The sequence below is a fragment of the Ursus americanus genome, chromosome 5 (genome assembly GCF_024610735.1).
Source record: "Ursus americanus isolate L20-20 chromosome 5, mUrsAme1.1.p, whole genome shotgun sequence".
In the NCBI taxonomy this organism is placed as follows: Eukaryota; Metazoa; Chordata; class Mammalia; order Carnivora; family Ursidae; genus Ursus; species Ursus americanus.
Window position 1 is genome coordinate 54,080,067 of NC_142131.1, and position 21,175 is coordinate 54,101,241.

A 21,175-nucleotide genomic window follows, 5' to 3' on the forward strand; every position below is an offset into this window, starting at 1 on the left:
ATGGTTGTACATATCTGTGAATATAATAAAAACCATTGAATTCTATACTTTAAATGGGTGAATTGTATGGTATGTGACTTACATTCCAAAAAAGCTATTAAAACTACAATGAAAAACATACTAGGAGACCTGAAAGATATGCAGTCCTGATTAAAATTGTGGTCTGCATGGTCATTGCCAATTTTAAGGTTTAGAAAGGACTTTTTATTCGGGGTCCTACGGCCCCTCAAGTGCTCCTTCCTCAGTATACAGAGAAGTTAATGTATTTGAGCGGGCAGCATGAATAGATGCCAAGGAGTAGATTGTGCATTCCCATCCTTGCATTCCCTGACTTCCCTCCCTCATAATGATTTGGTTCAACATTTATGGTATACCTACTGTGTACGAGACTTATGGACGTGAAGGAGACAGAGTCTCTTTATTCCTTCCAATGGCAGGCGTTAAATCATGACTATAATGCTGTTTATATAAGCAACTAAAGCTCCTTAGGAGATAGGCAGTGGGACAGAAAGAATCGTTGCAAGGCATCTTGGGATTCTGGACTTCTTCTATAGCATGTAGGGAAACATCATAATGACATCAGCTAGAACAAGACCAATTCCCAGTCCTTCTTGATGTTGAGCAAGTTCCAAGAGTTGGCTTCCTCCTCACATGCCTCCAATCACCTCTTCATTTGGTTTCTAGACTCAATTAGACTATTTCCATACCCTTCATTTTCTCACCAACTCCACCCCCACAATGTCCAAATTGGCCCTACAATGCTGAAACCATTTGCCAGAAATTCATTAAGCTGAACACATGGGAAATTACAGAGGAGATTTCACTTGTCACTTAGGCTCAAATATAGAAAGTAATTTTAAAAGGACAGTGGCAAGAGGCTATTTTTATCTTGCTTGTTTGTGCTGAGTTTTCTTATCTTGCTGTCTCTCAGTCTCTTCCTAGCTACCTCTCTTCTCCTTTAAATTAAATGTTGGCCTTTTAAATCTTTTTCTCAGATTCTCTTATCTTGTTTTACAGAGTCTTCTCTTTCTGTCCTCATCATTCATTCAGTCAACACATACTAAGTCTCTACCACGTGGCGGGCCCTGTGGTAGGCACTAGGAGAGATGCAGTGATGAATAAGACAAACATGGTCCTTACCATGATGGAGATTACAGTCTGATGAGGCAGGTGGACATCAGGAGGAGTGAGTTCAGATTTGGTCACAGCAAAGACTTGAGGGAGTTATTTGTGCTTTTCTGATGTTAAGTGTACCTTCCAGTAAATGGGCATGTGAAAATAGTCAGAATCCCAGCATGTTTGTGGGGTTAGGGAATAAACCTAATATATCACAAGGAATGGAAAGAAACCAAAGATCCGGGTTTCTGTATGATACAGTCAAGCCCCCTGGATAGAGAGAATATGGATTTGGGAGTCAGATGTTGGTGAGATTCTAGCTCCACCACCTTACATGTCAGCTATTTGACTTTAGGTGAGCTCTGGACATCAGTACTTTCACCTATAAAATGGGAATTATAATCTCTACATTTTAGGTTGTTGTGAAAATGGAATGAGATGTCTTATATAAGGGACCAGGCAGGTGCTCAACCTGTTACTTCCTTACTTTCTCATGACCTCCCTATCCCCACTTTGAATCACACAGTTGGAAAAAAAAAAAAAAAGAGCCCAGTCTCCCAGTTGGTGGGAAATGGGGTTCCTCAAATAATATTCACCAATCATATGCCCAGAGAGATGGGTTATAACCATGTTGATTAGTATAGGTTGCTGTATACATGCAACTTAGGACAGTCAAATCACTCCCTTCTTCTGGGGTAAAGGAAAGGCAGTAACAAATGAAGTTATAGGAAAAAGACTGAAATGAGATGTAACAAAGGACTTCCTAGCCATGAGGGCTGAAAGTGCGAGTGGATGCCAGAGAGAGTTGCATCCTTTTCGGTTAGTATGTGGACTGGGCTGGGGCAGGCCTATCTGGAGGTTGAGAATAAACCTGCAGACCTCTCTTCTCCCACTTAGCTTAGGGAGTCTTCGTGGGAGGACCTGCAGCTCCTCTCCCTTTCCCCGAGCCAGGCGTGCTGCGGCGTGGGGGGGGGGGGTGTAGATAAACGCTGCCAAGAAGGCTATTGCTAGTGAGGAAAGGAAAAATGGCAGCTGCTGTTTCAGGCACTTAATAAGTACACTAAATTGAGAAGCTGCTGATTTGGTTTACCTGATTCCTCCCTGATAAAGGAGAAATCTCTTCAATCAGAGGTTTCTTGAAGCTGAAAAGGAAGCCTGAGCTCCAACTGCGGAAATTGGCAGAGGCAACGCTCAGAGGAATAAGCTGGGCTCCGTGGGCAGCACCAGGATTCTTGGATTCCTCCCCCACCCTCCAGCCCTGGGAAATTTCAGCTTGCCTTTGTTCTGCAGGGTTCTTTTCAAAGGGGATGAGTTTAGTTGTCCTTGTCTCCCTTCACCAACGTTTTTCTTTCTTCTTCCTTTTCCTTGTTCTCCCTTTCCCTCCATCCTCTCTCTTCCCTCCTCCTTTTTCTTTTTCTCCTCCTCCTCCCTCCTCCGAATCTCCATTTCAGCTGTTAGATCTCATTGCCCACCCCACTGGGATTTCTGTTTCAGGAACTTTAGAATTCCTTGATCTAAAGTAGCAATACCATCCTGACAACACAGGCGCTGCTCTGTGTGTATTCGTAGAGATCAAGACCAAGTTTAGTTAGGTGCTTTAGGAAAAGACCTTTGCTGCGGGATTTTCAGAGCCTTTCATATGCTAATGGTGTGAATGTCCAAGGAGAGTCATTGGAATACTGGAACCCAAATTTCCCAGACCTTTTTGACCTTTTTATCTCCCCCAACCCCAAAGAGTATATCCTGAGACACATGACATGGCCTTTGGAAAACATTTCAGAAATATATATGTTAGATTTTTTAAAAATACTGTAACATTCATTATTTGATTTCTACACCTACACTATAGGGAGGTTATAATAATCTCACTTTACAGATGAGTAAAACTGAGGCTCAGAGAGTAATACATGCCTCTCTTATAGTAATGTAGCAAGCCAGCAAGCAACAAAGCTAGGTCTTGTTATTTATGGCTGTAGGATCTCTGCACTGCCTTACACTGCATTTAAATATAATGTACATGTGACATCATAACTTGGCATGTGATATATGATATGGCATCTAGGAGATACACATGCTATAATTGATGAATTATGACATTTTCCCCCATTCAACTGCATATGTATCGCACATCTGTTGTGTGCCTCACTAATCACTAGTCCAGGTGCTAGGGCTAGAGAGGTGACTAAAATAGACAAAAACATGAATTATTGACTTCATGGAGTCTACATTCAAGGGGGGAGATAAAAATTATAAGATGGGGCACCTGAATGACTCAGTCGGTTAAGCATCTGTCTTCAGCTCAGGTCATGATCTCAGGTCCGAGCCCCACATGGGGCTCCCTGCTCAGCAGGGACTCTGCTTCTCCCTCTCCCTCTGCCACTCCCCCTGCTTGCCTCTCTCTCAAACTCTCTCTCTCAAATAAATAAATAAATAAATAAATAAAATCTTTTAAAAAATTATAAGATAAATATATAAAATATATTTTATTATATATGTTATATAATCATACGGGCTAAGGCTAATAACAGGGAAAAGAATAGGTATGTGTAGGAGCTACAGTTCAGGTGTGCAGAGGGTCAAGGAAAGCTTGTGAATGTGAATACAGACCTCAAGGAGATAAGGGAGTGACCGACCGTGCAGATATTTAGGGGTAGGTGGGCGGGGGCTCCAGCAGAGAGAAAAGCAAATTCAATGGGCCGGAGTGAAGCAGGAGTGAGCCTTGGGTGAGGCTGAGCTGGGGAGAGGGTAGGGTAGAAGGAGATGAGTTAAAGTCGGGGTAAGGTCCACATATTAGATCTTATAAAGAAATGAAGTGATATAATGCAGATGACATGTCATGATATTATAATAATAATACCATATGACAGATTTGTTGTGTTGCTGCATAACAAATTGCCCCAAACTTCGAACATTTATCTCAGTTTCTGAGGGTAAGGAAAGGGAGTAATTCAGCCGAGCTGGCTCAGGGTCACACACTGAAGGCTTTCTAAGGGGATCTGCTTGAGTCTCACTCATGTGGCTGTTGACAGAAGGCCTTAGTTTCTTACCACAGGAGCCTCTCCATAGGGCTGCTGCAACGTGGCAACTGGCTTCCTTAGGGTAAGTGATGAGGGAGAGAGGCAGACAGACGGAGGGAGAGAGGGACGTGAAGATGGGAGCCAGAGTCTTTTATAATCTAATCTTGGAAATTACACACCATTACTTCTGTCATATTCCACTGGCCCCACTAATTAACCCTTGTACTTTGTGGGAGGGAGATGATAAGTGGGTGACTTTCAGGAGATGGGAATCATTGGGGATCACCTCAGAGGTTGGCCACCTCAGCTGGTTTGCAGGAAATTTCCTCAAGCTAACCCTTAGTTGAACAAATACCAAAAATAGGTGGCTGGTATTAGTGTGACCCCTGTAACACTGGAGCTCATAACCCTACCTGGGTTGAGGCCTGAAAAGGGACAACACAGCAGGAGCGTCAGAAACCCGCTGAGAGTCTGAAGGTCTTATTTCAATTCAGCGTGAGCATACCTATTTCTTCAAAGCCCCACTTTCTCTAGGCCTGGCCTCATTATTTCATTCACCCAATTAATATAACTTGGAATAATCTTACTTAAACCTGCAAAGAAAAAAAATGTTTTGAGAAAAGCTGTGGAACTTCAAAGAGGCAGGCTGGGACCTCTCTGGGCAATTTAATCTGGAGATAACACTGGACTTTGATGAAGGGCAGAGCCAACTTACCCATCCCTCCAGAACCCTGAGGTACCTTCCTATGAAAGGGAGGAGTTCTGCCTTGTCTGAGGAGAACAATGACAGGGAGCAGAGCATTTGCTCCGTCTCTGACGCCCAGTACTGGGTCTGTCCACAGATAAAGACATGGCTCTTCTGAGACCCAGGAGGGTCTCCTTCCCAACTCCTGCCCTGATGGGCCTTGGTTGTGCCGCCAAAGTCAGCCAGTTTCCTAAATTGAGCAGCAGATGGCATCACAGCCTCAGGAGCGAGCCGTGGAAGCTGCTGGCAAGAGCAGGGCTCCATTAGCAGCTCAGCCTCGTGCTTGGTATCTGGGGGCTCCTGGGGATGGGGCTGCTTCCCCAGCTCCCAGCTCAGAGGAGTTTCTGTGCCGTGCCTGCAGATTGGGATATTGTTAGGCCAGTATCTCAGAGAGCAGAGCCTGGAGCCCCCAGTTAGGAAACAGATGGTGAACACAGGGTCTTTTCTATGATCTTTTCTGAAAAAGATGAAAATCAGGGACTGCTGTTCCCTGAGCAACTGCGTTTTTCCATCACTGCCTGTCCCTACTCATGAGGGTCGCAGGGAGTATATCCTGGCTTGGGGGCTGGGAGGTCCCTGGGCCGGATGGGGCCAGAGATAATTTGAGGGATCATCGAGGGAATTCCAAGAGGTCAAAATTGAATCTTTCCTGACACCTCCTGCACCCCCCCCCCCCGGACCCAAATGAGAGGGGCAGGGCTCAGTCCTTCAGGCCTTCTGTCTCTGCCTTCGTCTCCTTCCCTGTCTGTGTGTTTCCGACTCCTCTTCTTCCTACTCTGTGTTCACTTTTCCTCTCTTTCCTTTCTCCTCAGTCATTCCTATCCATTTATGTCTTTCCCTCTGTGGATCTCTTTCTTTCTTGGTTCCAGGGTAGAGAAAAAAGCCAGTTGCCAAACTTGCTGGATGAAGTGGTTGTAGGCACTGGGCTGCAACACCATTGTCCACTCTCCTCCCTCCCACTTCCTGCTGCTGGATGGCTAGTCCCATGGAGACCTGGACAAAGGAAGGTCCAGAGGTCCCCAGAGGCTGTGCTCCTTGATTTGTAGTTGTAGACAGGAAAGCCCTCAGGGGCTTCGCAGTAGAACTGAGATCCACTGAACCTCCTATTCACTAGGCACCCATATATGCCAATAGAATGTGAGCTTGAGGGCAGAGTGTCAGCTACCTTTTTCACTGCTGGATCCAAAGTATCTAGTATATAGTAGTTATTCAATAAAAATTTGTTAAAAATAATGAGAATTCAGAAATAGAAGAAGATGGATGGAAGGTGGATGCTGACCTCTGCATTAGGCACTGGAGTACACTTAAGGTGCCATCCCCATCCATCAAGACAGGAACACACAGGGAAGCAATCATCCATAATCCAGAATAGTAACTATGAGGTGGCGGTGGTAGAAACTACAGTGGGTGCCTAAGTCCACACTGTGAAGACAGGGGAGGCTCTGTTTACTCACCAATTTAACAGTTGTTCATGGAGAGCCTACCAGTACTAGACTCTGGGTTAGAGCTGGGAAGAAGGTAGGCTCCCAAACGTAGGCTCCCACGTGGGTGTGGGAAACATGAGCAAACAGATAGGCAGTAACAGACCAGATAGATGCTGTCCTAGGGGAAATCATGGGCAGTGGGGACAGAAAGCAGAGACATCTCGTTTCATCATCGGGCGTTCTGGGAGGCTCTTTGGTGAAGTGAGTCCAGGCTGAGACCTGCCTGAAAGGTTAGCAGAAGTCAGCCGGGGGAGAAGGAGGGAAAGAGAGTTCCAGCCAAGGGAACATTATGTAGCCAAGAGAGAACAGGCAAGTTTCAAGGAACTGAGTAAAAGTGTCAGGAAATCTGGCTTGAGTACCTGTAGGGTGGTGGGCAGGGCTGGAAGATCTGAAGCAAGAGAAGTGGGAATGGGGTTGAAGAAGCACCCAAACCAGGTTGAGTTACGAGTTTACCTCCAGGGCATGGGAAACCATTTGAAAGTTTTAAGAAGGGAATTGATAAGATCAAGTTTGGATTTTAGAGAGGTTACTCTGGGTGCGATGTGGGCAGTGGATGGCGTAGGGCCAGAGAGGCATCCCAGGGACCAGTGAGGGAGGAGTCCAGGCAAGAAATGATAGCCTGAGTGATGATGACATTCCTGGGGCTGGAAGTCATGTTTGAGCCAAGCCTGAGGATACTGGGAGTTTTCCTAAAGAAAAACTTGGGGTAGAAGGGATTCTGGCATTCCAGAGAGAGGAAATGCACATGCAAAGATTTCAAGAATTTGGCATGTTTGGGGAAGCACATGTGGTTATATATTTGTAGCCTTTGAGAGGGCACGGGGGTAGGTAGTGGGAGATGTGGTAGAGAGGAGCTAACCTTTGCTGAAGAGCCTTGGAAGCCCAGGGTCAGGCCAGACCCTTTTTGATAGAGTTGGGGAGGACAGGGTGGGTAGGTAGACTCATCCTTTCCAGATGCTCAAATTATCTTTAGAGGTTCCAGAGGATCCTGGTCCATCCAGGCATTTTCAGAACAAATGTACCACCTAGAACCTGTAAGACAAGGGCAAACCGTATATAAGGAAGTGAAGGAGGATGTGGGAACTGGAGTAAGCAAGTGGATGAAGACAGGGAGTGAGGAGAATGGGAGACGTTTCCTGCCAAGCAGAGAGAGGAGCAAGGCTGGTAAGATAGGTCCCATCGGAACCTGGAAATCCCAGTTCCAGAATAGCCTGGTTCTGTACTCGCTCTTCCCAGTTCTACCTCCTGACCTCAAAGACCTCCTTACAGGCATCTCCCCCCAAAGAAGACATCTCCCCCAAAGAAGACATTTCTCCCTAAGAGCAGGGGCCAATTAGTGTAATGATTAAGAAATTGGGCTCTGCTTCTTCCTTAGTTTCCAACAGGGCAAATCACTCACTGGAGTCATTTTCCTTACCTGAAGTGGGGACAGTAACACCTACCTCATCAGTGCTGAAAGGTGGAAATGAGGCAATGTGAACAGAAAACTTGCACGGTGAAGGTTCTCAATAAATCTGGTGTTATTAAGGTTCTGGTATGAGACAAATGGAACGGGGTGGGGGGGCAGAGAGAGATAGGAAGGGATGTAAGTAAGGAGGGCTGAGTGGAAGGGGAATGAGTTCCAATCTGTGCAGAATTCTTCAGTGGCTTCCATGGCCTATGGGACAAAATCCTCCACCCAATCTGATTCCTGCCTACCTGTCCTGCCTCATCTCCCGTGGCTGCCAACCTCATTTGATAGACTGAACAGAATCCTACCATCTGTGATTCCCAGAACAGAGCAAGTGCTTCAGCCCTTTCCATGAGCTGTTGTGGAGAAAAAGATGCCCCTTAAACCTGTCTTCATATCAAATAATAGGAAGTGTGAGCTACCTGGAACAGATGTTGGGAAGGGACCCAGGATGTGTGTATCGTGGGGAAGGGGTGGAAGACTGCAGGAGGGAGGAGCAGAGGAAAGTTAATATGGCTCAAATGAATGGCATTTGACCCAGTACTTAGGAGAGGCAGAGGGGCAGGCATGCCGACGTGCGTGCTTCTCTTGGTGGTGAGGCCAAGACTGGAGGAGAAGAGAGAAAAGGCAGAGGTTTAAGGGAGTCCCAGCACATGGCTGGTCTTCTACCTCCTCCCCTGATTTCTCCTTCCTTTAGGGTCTAAATTCACTAGGAGAGAATTGCAAGCCTGAAAGTTTGACCTGGGACTGACTTTCTCCTTTTAGGAGTGAAGACCCCAAGATACAAAGATCCAGTTATAATTCAGTGTGGGAAATGTGTTAATGAAGACTTTTGCTAAGGCTTATAGGAGCCTGTGTGCTTTGCAGAGGCAGGGAGCTGGGCCTTGGCAAAGGAATAGATTATCCAATGGGAAAGGGTTTCCAGGAGGTGAGCACAGCATGAAGGTAGACACGTTCTGCCTTGTCCCTGTGAAGGTAACACGTATTCTTCACTCCTTCTCCTTTCCTCCATCTCCAGAACTGAGCTCCTGCACCTCCTCCCAGGCCATTCTTAGAATCATTAACTGGTAGAGCTGGAAGAAATCTTGGTGATCTTGCAGGTCATCCCGGTCTTTTGAATTTTGTATTTGGGGAAACGGAGATCCAGAGGGAGGAAGAAACTTGTGGGAGCTCTCTCAGTGGATGAAGAACTCAGTCAGATCTCGAGTTTCTGATTCATCTTTGCTTGCATTTCCTAGTTCTGCATTGTCTCAACGTCAGCCACTTTGGCCCCCATCCTCCAGAGGCTGGGTTTTGTTTTGTTGTTTTGTTTTGTTTTGTTTTGTTTTGTTTCTGGGTGAGGATAGAGAAGGGATTTTTACCTAACCCCCTGTTATCCAAAAAAAAAAAATAATAATAATAACAACTATCCCTTATCGAACATTTACTCTGCATCAAGCACAGTTCTAGGTGCAGGAGACATACACTAAACAAAGTTTCTCCTTGCATGCAGCTCACATTCTAGGGTGGAGACAGAAGTTAAATAAACAAACCTGTCATGTGGTGTCACCTGATAGGTACTATGAAGAAAATTGAGGTTGGAAAGGGGGGGTTGAGTGTGACTAGAAGGAGGCTATTTTAGATAGTTTACTCTAAAACTCAGAGGCCTAAAACAGCAATAAATTATCGTCTCACAGTTTCTGAAGGTCAGGAATTCAGAAGTGACCTAGCTGGATCATTCTGGCTCAGGGTCTTTCTTGATGTTGTGGTCAAAATGTCAGACAGGACTGCAGTTGCCTGAAAACTTGACTGGGGCTGGAGGATTCTCTTCCAAGGATGGTTCACTCACATGGCTGTTGGCTGGACACCTCAGTTGCTCAACACATAGGTAGCCCTCCCCGTAAGGCTGTTTGAGTATCCTCAAGACACGGTAGCATGTGCATGGTCTAAGAAAGCAAGGAGGAAGACACAATGCCTTTTTAAGAAATTTTTTTTTATTTAGGAATACTTCTAGATTTACAGACAAGTTACAAAGATAGTACAAAGAGTTCCCTTACATACTTCACTCAGCTTTCTTTAACATTAATCTCTTATATAACCATGGTACATTTCTCAAAGTCAAGAGATTAACGTTGGTACACTTTTAACTAAACTACAGACCTTATTCAGATTTCCCCGGTTTTTCCATTAATGTCTTTTCTGTTTCAGGATCCAGTCCAGGAGATCACATTGTGTTTAGTCATCATGTTTTCTTAGTCTTCTTTGATCAACAATAGTTTCCTACTCTTTCTTTATTTTTCATAATGTTTTTAAAAAGTTTTTATTATAATTCCAGTTAACATACAGAGTAATCTTAGTCTCAGGTGTACAATACAGTGATTCAACAATTCCATACATCACCCAGTGCTCATCACAAGTGCACTCCTTAATCTCCCCATCACCTATTTCACCAATCTCCCCACCCACCTCCCCTCTGGTAACCATCAGTTTGTTCTCTAGAATTAAGAGTCTGTTTTTTGGTTTGTGTGTGTCTCTCTTTTTTCCCCTTTGCTTGTTTGTTTTGTTTCTAAGTTCCACATTCAAGTGAAATCATATGGTATTTGTCTTTCTCTGATGAACTTATTTCGCTTAGTGTTATACTCTCTAGCTCTGTCCCAGTTGTTGCAAATGACAAGATTTTATTCTTTTTTATGGCTGAGTAATGTTCCAGTATATCTATATATCTATATCTATATCTATATCCCACATCTTCTTTATCCCTTCATCAATTGATGTACACTTGGGCTGCTTCCATAATTTGGGTATTATATATATATTTTTAAAGACTTTATTTATTTGACAGAGAGAGAGACAGCCAGTGAGAGAGGGAACACAAGCAGGGGGAGTGGGAGAAGAAGGAGCAGGCTCCCAGAGGAGCAGGGAGCCCAATGCGGGGCTCGATCCCAGGACCCTGGGATCACGCCCCAAGCCGAAGGCAGAAACTTAACGACTGAGCCACCCAGGCACCCCTAATTTGGGTATTATAAATAATGCTGCTATGAATATATAATCCTTTTGAATTAGTGTTTTTGTTTTCTTTGGGTAAATACTCAATCATGAGATTGCTGGATCATAGGGTAGTTCTGTTTTTAACTTTTTGAGGAACCTCCATCTTGTTTTCCAGAGTGGCTGCACCGGTTTGCATTCCTAACAGTGAAAGAGGGTTCTCCTTTTGCCACATCCTCTCCAACACGTGTTGTTTCTTGCGTTGTTGATTTTAGTCATTTTGACAGGTGTGAAGTGATATTTCATTGTAGTTTTGATCTGCAGTTCCCTGATAGTAAAAACACGGAACCCTTCATGAATTTGCGCGTCCTCTTTGTGAAGGGGCCATGCTAATCTTCTCTGTATCGTTCCAATTTTAGTATATGTGCTGCCGAAGCGAGCACTGTTTTTCATAATCTTGACAATTTTGAAGAGTACTGATCAGGTATTATGTAGAATGTCCCTTAATTTGCATTTGCCTGATGTTTTCTCATTACCAGTGGTACTAGGGCAATCACAAAGCCTCTTATGACCTTGTCTTAGAAGTCACACACTGTTACTTTTCCTGTATTCTATTATTTTGGAAGCAGACACTAAGTCAAGCCAACACTCAAGGGGGTGGGGAGAATTGAGTTCTACCTCTCGAAGGGAGGAGTATCAGAGATTTTGTGGGCATATTTTAAAATCACCACAGGGGAGTCAAGGGAGGCCTTCCTAATACAGTGACACTTGAACAAAACTTGAAATAAGCAAGGGAGCAAGCCATGGAGAGATCAGGATAAAGCTTTGTAGGCACAGAGGGCAGCCAGGAAGGGCCTGAGGCAGGAGTATACACATCAGTGTTTGAGACATATGTCAGGAAGCCGGTGTGGCTTACCAGAGACAGCAAGGGGGAGAGTGGTAGGGCATGAGGTCATTAAATTTGCAGTCTGGGGCTTAGGGAGGTAATGTAGGGCATTGTAGAACCTAGTAAAGATTTGGATTTTATGCTGAGTGAAATGGAGAGCCATAGAAGAGTTCTGAGCGGAACAGTGACATGATTTTAAAAGGATCATTCTGGCTGCTCTGTGCAATCCTGTAGATGGGAAGGGCAGAAGTTGGGTATCAGATGAGAAAGAAGTCAGTGTTCTTCCAGAAAGAGGCTCTTCCCGTAATCCAGATGAGAGATAATGCTTTTTGTTTCAATCCCTAACTCAAGGGCCATTATGAGGACTAAAGAAGATAACACCATTAGGGTGCCTGGCGTAAAGTAGGTGCTAAGCATATCAAAGTCTCAAGGAGTAGCAGTACCTTGAGGAAGAAAATGAATACCTTCCATTGTCTGGAAGAAAATGAAGGTCTGTACAATGCCCTTCTTTTATGTACAGCATGTAGCCTGGCTCTAGGGATGCAAAGAAAAAACTGAGTTCTTGACTTTGAAGAGCTCAGAGTCTGGTGGGTTGGACATTGCTGCAAGTAATAATCTCAACTCGACTGGCCAAGTGCTACAACTGATTTGGTACAGGAGGCTCTGGTGGGCCTAGGAGGAATGCTTGATTTGGCGAAAGTACCAAAGGACTCATCTGACACCCAACTTCCACCCTTGCCACCTATAATCTATTCATACAGAAGCCAGCCTCCAATCTCAAAGCTGTCTGAATCTCAAGGCCCACATTCCCAGCCACTCTGATATACTACCAACCCTGTGGAGACATGGTCTTCGTACACTTATCCCATGGTCTTGCCATTTATACCTTCAGCAGGCGCTGCTATTTAATGGAATGAGGAGTTTCCAAAACCCTAAAGACAGAGGGAAAGTGAGGCTTATTATCCTCTGATTTATATTTACTGCAAGTTGCACTAAATAGCGCATACGGTGGGAGAGGAAATAGCTCTCTGTTGGGTACTGGATGCCAATGGTCTCAAGGCTTTGGCAAGGCTTCCCTGGAGAAGGATGTGGGAAGGTCAGTGCTGTGGTTCTGAGACCCCTTCCTTATAGGCCCACTAATAGTGGTTCAAAAAACTCTGTAAAAAACTCTGTCCATTTTTTATTTTTATTTTTATTTTTGTTTTTATTTTTATTTTTTTTTAAAGATTTTATCTATTTATTCGACAGAGATAGAGACAGCCAGCGAGAGAGGGAACACAAGCAGGGGGAGTGGGAGAGGAAGAAGCAGGCTCCTAGCGGAAGAGCCTGACGTGGGGCTCGATCCCATAACGCCGGGATCACGCCCTGAGCCGAAGGCAGACGCTTAACGACTGAGCCACCCAGGCGCCCCCTGTCCATTTTTTAGATGGGGAAAAATGCTCTCTGCAGGGGGCAGGCTTTGGTACAAGACTGGACTTCCAACAATGGATGTTGGCCTCTGAAATCACCAATTGCAATTTAGTTTGATGAGCTCTCTCTCAAGAGAGGCATGGGAAAGAGAAGCAAGCAGGGAAGCGAAATGAACAAGGAGAGTGAGACAGAACTTGAGGAGGATATGATTAGTGGATGCCAAATTGATCGTGGAGTGGGAAGGGGCACAAGATCTGAGGGAAGTTAAAAAAGAAAAGAAAACAACTGAAAAGGATGGAGGAGATAATGGGTTTCTTCCTCACGAAGTACGCATCAGCTGATAACAGTTCCCTCTGTGTCTGTGGAGAGAGGGAGCACCTCCAGCATCTGCCCTCCCTCCATCCTCCCCATCACCCTGCCTGGGAGGGTGGGGCTAACTCCCCAGCAGCTTCTCATCCCTTTGTTCCTTCAAAAAGTACTCTTATTAAGGGGCGCCTGGGTGGCACAGCAGTTAAGAGTCTGCCTTCGGCTCAGAGCGTGATCCCGGCGTTATGGGATTGAGCCCCACATCAGGCTCTTCCGCTAGGAGCCTGCTTCTTCCTCTCCCACTCCCCCTGCTTGTGTTCCCTCTCTCGCTGGCTGTCTCTGTCTCTGTCAAATAAATAAATAAAATCTTAAAAAAAAAAAGTACTCTTATTAAGAACCTACTTCAGGTCAGAAACTGCTCAAAGTGCTGGGGATATAGCTGTGAACAAGGCAATAAGCACATGAGTGAGTTAATAAGCCTGTTGTAGATAGTGGCAAAATAAAACAGGCATAACAGGATGGGGTGTTGTCATCTGTGCAATGATGATATTAACAGGACTGTCCTCACTGGGTTGCCTTGAGGATTAGCGGAATTAATCCATGGAAACGCTTAGCACCGTGCCTGGCACAGAGTGAGTTCTCATTGCTCTTATCCTCCCTTCCTCCCTTCCTCTCTCCCTTCCTCCCTTCTTCCCTCCCTCCCTCCCTCCCTTTCTCCCTTGCTCCCCCCTCCCTTCTTCCCTCCCTCCCTTCTTCCCCTTTGCCTAAAGCTCTCCCTTTCTCCCTGTGTCTTCCTCTCTCATTCATCCCCCTCTTTCCAGATCTCTCATCTTCCTCCCTCCCATTCTCCTGTCTCTTCTTCCCACCCTCCCTTCATAAGGCAATAGCCTTGCTCTTTCCTCCCTAAATTGAAGGGCAGTGGTGTAGTAAAACAAATCACTGTCAACAAAGTACATTTCCACTGTATTCATCCTCATGCAGAGAAGATTTATCAGGGTCTCCCACCCTGCACTGTTATGTAAATGTGGTAATCCAGTGGAAATATGATATCTGAGGAGTCTGAGGATAAAGACACCATAAAAACTATCAATTACCCACTGGAGCTTGGGTTTGGTTAACTCACTCACTGCCTTGCCTGTCTTCTGCCTTTCCCCTCTGGGGGAAATCTTGACGGGTGGTGACAGCTTATAAAAGATGCTTTCTTCCTCCTCGGGTCCTAGGAGGTCATCTGGAGGATCAAATGTTTGTAAAGTGACTGAGAAATTTTAAAGTGCTACATAATTCAAGGGTATTATTATTTCTATTGCCATGTGGGCCATCTCTGTGCCTCTTCCGTGTGACAGATGTCTGCTCTGTCTGCAAGCCTGGGCTGACCCCACTCTTGGGTTTCTGTAATCTCCTTCTGCCCCCTGAACCTATAAGCAATGCTCCTTCTTTTCGCTCTTTCTAGGTACCCCCTGGGCACCCTGGAATCACATTGATGTTTGCCCTGAGTTTAAGAGGAAGTTAAGCTCTCAAAAGGGATGAAAATCTTGAGTAGCCCACCACATTCCTCCCACAGGAGTAAAGAGTGGGGCAGGTCCACAAGAGCCATGGGCAACTAGGAGGGAGGCTAGGGTCAAAGCTAGGGTCAAGGCAGCTGTACCTAGAGCCTCAGGGATGGCATGCCTTGCCCTAGAAGTCACAGAGGCTGTGCTCATAGAGGCTACACTGTCCTCCAGCCCAAAAGAGGCAGACAGAAGAGCCTGGTGGTTCAGATCCCAAAACCTGACTCCTGGGTTTGATTCTCATTCTGCTACTTTCCAAATTATTTCTCTCTTATTTTTCTCATTTGCCAAATGGCAGTGATAATAGCATCTTTTCATCTAGTTGTTGTGAGGAATAAATGAAACAAACCTTGTGAAGCACTTAGCATGTAGTGAAATAATTTTGTTGTTGTCGTAAGTGTTGCTTAGAATGCTTTTTACATTATAGGCCCTGTTCCTCAAAGGCCTGGCCATGGGGATACAGACCTTGCCTGGCTACCTCCCCCAGGAAAGAGTCCCTAGGTCTGGGTTGTGCCTGCTTCTCTTGGAAGCCCAGCAGCCCCATGGGGGCTGGAGTTGAGGGACCAGAAGAGGCATTAGAAAGGCAAGAAGAGTTTTGGGGGCAGGTGGGTGTTTCTTACGCAGAAATGTCAAGAGTCAGAGCTGGAAGTGGGGGAGGTGGCGGGGGTGGGGGGAGAAGGGAAAAAGGATGTCTCTAAGCTGCCAGAATCCGGATGGGGATGCAACTCTGGGGCTCTGGCACTTCCTGCCACCCCCAGTCCTGGGAATGAGTCACTAGAGGGAGGAGTGGTGGAAGTGTCACGCTCTGCCCACAGATCATCGGGCTCTTCCCCAAAAGAGGGCTGATGCGCGGGAAAAAGAAAATCTCGGGGCGCCTGGGTGGCATGGCGGTTGAGCGTCTGTCTTCGGCTCAGGGCGTGATCCCAGCGTTACGGGATCGAGCCCCACATCAGGCTCCTCCGCTATGAGCCTGCTTCTTCCTCTCCCACTCCCCTGCTGTGTTCCCTCTCTCGCTGGCTGTCTCTATCTGTGTTAAATAAATAAATAAATAAATAAATAAATAAATAAATAAATAAATAAATCTTTAAAAAAAAAAAAAAAAGAAAGAAAATCTCGAGGCTTAAGGGTGGAGAGGAGCTAGGAACAAGGGGAGAGAGGAGGAACTCCTAAGGTTCAGCTCACCTATTGGAAGGCCAGGGAGGCAGGCCCTAGCCTCCAGCTCCTGTGCCAGCTTCACTGCCCATCCTGGCCACGAATAATAAATCCCAACTGCTCTTTTGACCTCTGCTTCTGCCTGTGCTGGGCTGGCTCTCTCCAGTGTCCCCACAGTGAGGTGCTTCACATCTTTTTGCTAACCTACAGTGGGGAAAGGGACGAGAGTCTACTTGTCCCTTTTCCATCTGGCCAACTCTTGAAGTCTCCTCCCCTTAAAAGCCATTGCCTCTGACCCTGAGCAACCTGTCTATAACTGCGTCATAGCAACTGGCTCGTTTTGTTGGGATTATTTTTCTTCAGGAATGCCTGATCCCTTAGCCTTCCTGATCCTCAGAGTCAGGGACTTCTTTATGTCCCTAGAGCCCAGCCAAAGGTGACACGTAAATGTATGGATGTGGACTTGGCCCATAAATACTATTTTTTCTCCTTCACTCGCTCTCTAGTTACTGCTATTCCCAACTCTTTATATTTTCCATTTACTGAGCACTTACTATGTGGCAGGTATTTTTACATGTTAGTTTATTGAATCCTCACAATGATCTGCCCTAGACGAGAACAGTTTTACAGGTGAGAAAACTGAGCTCAATGAAATTAAGTAACTTGTCCAAGGTCACAGAGTCTCGGGTACCAGAACTGAAATTTGCCAGCAAAGCTCTCAGATTTTTTTGTTTGTTTTGAGAGTCTTTTTATTATTATTTTTAAATACAAAAATGAGGGGGCGCAGAGGTGTATATATCTTTATTGAGGTATAATTTACACACTATAAAATTCACCCATATAAGGCACACAATTTAATGGTTTTTGGTATATTTACAGAGTTGGGCAGCCATTACCACAATTAATCCTAGAACATTTTCATCACTAGAAAAAGAAAGCCCATATCATTTGGAGTCACTATCCGTATCCTCTCAACATCCTCAGTCCTAGGCAACCATAGGTCTACTTTCTGTCTCTCTAGATTTGCTTACCTTGGAGATTTCCTATAAATGGAATCATACAATATGTGGCCTTTGTGACTGACTTCTTTCACTTAACATACTGTTAAGTTTCATCCATGTTGTAACATTTATCAGTACTTCATTTTTTTCATTGCCAAATAATATTCCATTAACATTAATGAAATGGAATAGTAGTAGTCCATTGTGTGGATATTGTATGGAAATACCATGCAGTACCATGTTGTATTATCCATTTATCAATTGGAGGAAATTTGGATTGCTTCCCCTTTATGGCTGTTATGAATAATGTTGCTATGAACATTCATGTACACATTTTTGTATGAACACCTGTTTTCAGTTCCCTTGGGCATATATCTAGGAGTGGAATTGCTGGACCATATGGTAACTCTATGTTCAACCTTTTGAGGAAATGCCAGACTGTATTCCAAAGCAGCTGTAGCATATTATAATCCCACCAGAGGTGCATCAGAGTTCCAATTTCTCCATATCCATCCAACATTTGTTATTATCTTTTTTATTACAGCCATTCTAGTGATGTGAAGTAGTATCTCATTGTTGTTTTGTTTTTCATTTCTCTGATGACTAATGATGTTGAACCTCTTTCAGTGTGCCTGTTGCCTATCTTCTTTAGTGAAATATCTATTTGGATCCTTTTCCCATTAGAAAATTGGGTTGTCTTTTTGTTATTGAGTTGTGGAGTTCTTTATTTTTTTTTAAGATTTTATTTTATTTATTTCAGAGAGAGAGAGCAGGAGCAGGGGGGAGCAGCAGAGGGAAATGGAGAAGCAGACTCCCCACTGAGCAGGGTGCCTGATGCGGGGCTCGATCCCAGGATCTGGAGATCATGACCTGAGCCCAAGGCAGACGCTTAACCAACTGAGCCACCCAGGCACCTCATGGAGTTCTTTATATATTCTAGATTCAAGTTCCTTATCAAATATATAAATCTCAGATATATATTCTCTCCCATTCTGTGTTTTTCCTCCTACTTTCTTGATGGAATCCTTTGAAGCACAGATGAAGTCCAGTTTAGCTTTTTTTTTTTTTTCTCCTGTCACTTGTGCTTTTGTTGTAATGGCTTTCCCTAACCCAAAGTCAGAAAGATTTACTCCTACTTTCTTTTGGGAGTTTTACAGTTCTAGCTGTGTAAGTCTATGATCCATTTTATGTATGGTATGAGGAAAGGGGTCCAAGTTCATTCATTTGCATGTGGATATCTAGGGTTGTCCCAGCATCTTTTGTTGAAAAGACTATCCTTTCACCATCAAATTGTCTTGACATAAAATCAATGGACTATAAATGTGAGGGTTTACTCTGAAGTCTCAAGTCTATTCCATTGGTCTACATGTCTTTCCTTATACCAGGTCCGCACTATCTTGATTATTATAGATTTGTGTAAGTTTTCAGTTCAGATAGTGTGCGTCTTCCCAACTTTGTTCTTTTTTTTTCAGGATTGCTGTGGATATTTTGGGTCCCTTGCATTTCTGTGTGATTTTTAGGGTCAGCTTATACATTTCTGTAAGGAAGCCAGCTGGGATTTTCATAGGGATTGTGTTCGTTCTGTACATCAATTTGGAGAGAAAGCCCTCACTCCTAGTCGGAATATCATGCCATCATTTACAATGCAAAAGGAGACAGGAAAATCGTACAAAAGGAGAAAAAGAAAGAAAGAAAGAGAGGGGAAAAGAAGAGAGGGAGACGGAGGGAGAGAGAGAGAGAGAGGAGGAAGAGGAGGAAGAGAATTAAGGAAGAGGAGTGGTCATCCATATGGAACAAGCAGAAATGAATCCACATGTGCAGAGGCCCCAGGCCAATCAAGAGGCAGAATCGTAGGAACCCTGAATTCTTCATCACCAGACACATCTTCCATTAACCCAATTTCAGTTTGTATGTTGGTAAATAGTACAGCTTGTTCCTTCCCCCAAATCATTTTTTCCCCCTAAGATCTCTTCCAAATAACTGGAAGTTACGAGGATGCCTTATATGCCTTGATCTGTGGGACTTAATGGAAGTTCCTGTTGAAAAACCCCAAGTCTCAATAATGGAAAGAAATGAATCTCATCCCTACCCCCTTTTCTGCAGTAAGAAGTGCTATGGCCCATTCTTAGTGAGTATTAGGGAAATTAGCCTGCCCTGGGACCTGACTTCTGGGGAGACTGGTGTATGGAAGGTGTGCCTGGGTCTCCGTGGGTGCTTTAGGGCATGCAGGGTGGGGAATGGGGTCGTAACTCTCTTATAGCCTCATCATCTGTGAGCCCAAAGTGTCTTGCTACAATCTGTACCTTCTGTATCTCGACCAGACCATCCTTCTTACTAAGAGCTGGTGAGGGAGTGAGGATATGGGAGGTGGGAATACAGAGTAGAGAAGTGAGCTTAATTCCCTCCTAGTGGATGGAGAAGGGATGATTGAAATTGCTCATTTAGCAAACGATTTAGCCTGCTGTAGAAAATCCTATTAAATCACAATTCTTATCTCAGTCCCTGGCTCCTGGGAAGAGCAGCTTTGGGCTTTGTGAAGACCAGGGCACAGTCTTTTCTGAATCCAGCCAAACAATCATTACCACTAAGAAGCTAAAATCCCGAGGCAGGGAAACTTCACCAGGTTTCCCTGTCTCTTCCCACCCCTTCACCCTAGTTCCTCATATCATCCGTCAATTATCTGGTTAATTGAGCCTTTTCTCTTCCCTTTGTAATATAAATAGCAAGCATTTTATGGGTCCCCATTAAGCAATGTGATCAGCATCAATTACCTAATGAGACTCTGGAAAGTCATGATTTAAAATCCTGTCCTCAATTGTGACTTGGCTTTGTCTGCAGCCAACATGATAATTGCAGTGACATCCAAACTAATGGCACTCCAGACGTGGGGCCTCTGCTCTCAGCCTGGGTTTGGTCCTCGGGAAAATTTGCCCTGTGCCAAAGGTGCTGACCTTTTTTCTGAAAGGGATAGTTTTATTTGTCCTACCAGGGCTCAGGGAGTGATGGCACAGATTAGGGCACAGCTCTGTCCTATGGTTTCAGGGCCTCAGTTCCCAAGGGTGGGCAGTTTTGTTTGTTTTGTTCTCTGCTGTTTCCACAGAGCCTAGACTACCTGGCACATAGTAGGGCCTCCATAAATACTTGATGAGTGAAGAAATGAAATCCTGGGATGGTCCCTTAGCCAGCAGGCCCTTCTCTCTGCAAGTTTAGGTGTACTTCCCTGGAAGACACAGAGAGATTTTTGTGTTTAGTGATGATCTTTCCAGCGTGAAGATTTAGTAATTGTCCCATTTGGGTTGGTGTCATGAGATACAAGTATTCGATGTTAGCAACGTAAAGATTTCATCTTTCAAAGCATTCCCACCCCCATTCCAAGATGGCCCGTTAAGGATTATATCCTGGCTGCTTTCTTCCCCCCCAGAGCAACCCAGGTGGTTCTTTTCTTCCTCACTTTTCTTTTTCTTTCTTTCTTTCTTTCTTTCTTTCTTTCTTTCTTTCTTTCTTTCCTTTCCTTTCCTTTCCTTTCCTTTCCTTTCCTTTTCTTTTCTTTTCTTTTCTTTTCTTTTCTTTTCTTTTCTTTTCTTTCTTTTTTTGATTTTTATGTACTCTCTACACCCAACGTGGAGCTCGAACTTACAACCCCAAGATCAAGAGTTGCATGCTCTTCCAACGAGCCAGCCAGGCATCCCTTCTTCCTCATTTTTTTTAGCTCCTCCCTTGAATAAGAAGCAACTTGAAGCCATTTGCCAAATCCATTTGTCAGTTTTCAGTACTCATTTATTCTGTGTCTCAGCCGTATTTGACCTAGTTGGTCCCATCCTTCCTTTTGAAACACTTTTTCCACTTGGCTTCCTCGGCACTAACACTTTCAAGTGTCAGTTTTTATTTTAGGATACTTTTAGATTTATAAAAAGTCACAAAGCCACTACAGAATTGCCCTATACCTCACACCCAGTCCCCGCCCCCCCACCCCGGCAGTTATCAGCATCTTCCTTTAGTATGGTACATTTGTCACACCTGTTGAGCCAAATTATAATGTATTATTATTAACTAAAGTCCATATTTGATACAGATTTTCACCTAATATCCTTTTTTTG

At 44.5% G+C, this 21,175-nt stretch overlaps 1 protein-coding gene and 1 non-coding gene across 2 annotated transcripts in view; one reads left to right on the forward strand and one right to left on the reverse strand.

Moving 5' to 3' along the window:
- SIL1 (SIL1 nucleotide exchange factor) overlaps window positions 1-21,175 on the forward strand; it is a 249,518-nt gene that overhangs the window by 3,520 nt on the left and 224,823 nt on the right. The window lies entirely within an intron of this gene.
- On the reverse strand, window positions 11,113-11,219 carry LOC123790611 (U6 spliceosomal RNA). The gene has a single exon (XR_006779139.1). It is a non-coding gene; the product is annotated as a U6 spliceosomal RNA (small nuclear RNA).